The sequence below is a fragment of the Mus caroli genome, chromosome X, assembly GCF_900094665.2.
Source record: "Mus caroli chromosome X, CAROLI_EIJ_v1.1, whole genome shotgun sequence".
In the NCBI taxonomy this organism is placed as follows: Eukaryota; Metazoa; Chordata; class Mammalia; order Rodentia; family Muridae; genus Mus; species Mus caroli.
Genome location: NC_034589.1, coordinates 56,318,790 through 56,320,445, shown reverse-complemented (window position 1 = coordinate 56,320,445; position 1,656 = coordinate 56,318,790).

Below are 1,656 nucleotides of genomic sequence, written 5' to 3'. Positions count from 1 at the left end.
CTTTGCCAGTGCTATAAGTTGCAATGTAAATATCTGATATGCAGCATATCTGATATGTGACCCCAGTGAAAGAGTCATTAGACCCCACAAAGGGGATGTGACCCACCGGTTGAGAACCACTGTTTTATAACATTGCCCTTGGCATTGATTTCTTGAATGTTATGTTAGACACATGAACAATTAAAGAAAATAGACTTCATTAAATTTTCAAAAATTTTTTCATGAAAACAACTCTGAATGGACCTTAACAGTTGAAACCACATATATGTCATAAGGCATACAGAACTATGTATTCAACAACAAACAAAATAATCATCAATTCAAAGCAAAGAAAGTCGGACATGGTGGCACACGCCTTTAATTCCAGCACTCGGGAGGCAGAGGCAGGTGGATTTCTGAGTTGGAGGCCAGCCTGGTCTACAGAGTGAGTTCCAGGACAGCCAAGGCTACACAGAGAAACTCTGTCTCGAAAAAACAAAAAACAAAAAACAAAAACAAAAACAAAAACAAAAACAAAACAAAAACAAAAAATCAAAGTAAGCAAAGGATGTTGACATTTCCCTAAAGAAGATATATAAATGGCCAATCAGCAATGATGGGTGAAATGTAATGGAAACTACAAAGAAACACTGCCTTGTTCTCATTAGGATGGTTTTGATTTTAAAAAAGAAAAAGCAGGAACTTAGATGTGTTAGAGAGGAAATGGAGAATTGAAACTCTTGAAAATGTTAGTGAGGTATATAAACTAATACAGTAGTTTGTAAAAAAATATTAAGAATACCTAATCTAAAATTTCTATTTATGTAAACATGTCCAATGCTTTTAAGGTAGAGCCTCAAAGAAATGTAACCTTACTTTCATAGCCACATTATTAACAATTAGCAAAAACATAGAAGTAAACAAAGTGTCCCTTGGCTGAAAACTCCTAAGCAACATGTGGTATGGCACCTTATTCAGCATTGAAAAGAAAAAATATTTTTTAAAAATATTTACTTATTTATTATATTTATATGAGTACACTGTAGCTGTCTTCAAACACACCAGAGGAGGGCATTACAGATGGTTGTGAGCCACCATGTAGTTGCTGGGAACTGAACTCAGGACCTCTGGAAGAGCAGTCAGTAGTTACACTGAGCCATCTCTCCAGCCCCAAGGGAAAAAATATTCTTTTGGGGGGGGGTTAGTTTTTTTCAAGACAGGGTTTCTCTGTGTAGCCCTGGCTGTCCTGTAACTCACTCTGTAGACCAGGCTAGCCTTGAACTCAGAAATCTGCCTGCCTCTGCCTCCCAAGTGCTGGGATTAAAGGCATGCACCACCACGCCTGGCTGGAAAAAATATTCTTTTTTTTTTAAAGATTTATTTATTTATTATATGTAAGTACACTGTAGCTGTCTTCAGACACTCCAGAAGAGGGAGTCAGATCTTGTTGCAGATGGTTGTGAGCCACCATGTGGTTGCTGGGATTTGAACTCTGGACCTTCAGAAGAGCAGTTGGGTGCTCTTACCCACTGAGCCATCTCACCAGCCCCCGAAAAAAATATTCTTAAATGTGATACAACATGTAAGAGCCTTCAAGATGTAACAAGTAAAATACTACATAATTTCATTTAGAGGAAATAATTGGTAAAAACTAAAGAGGTAAACATTAGATCACTG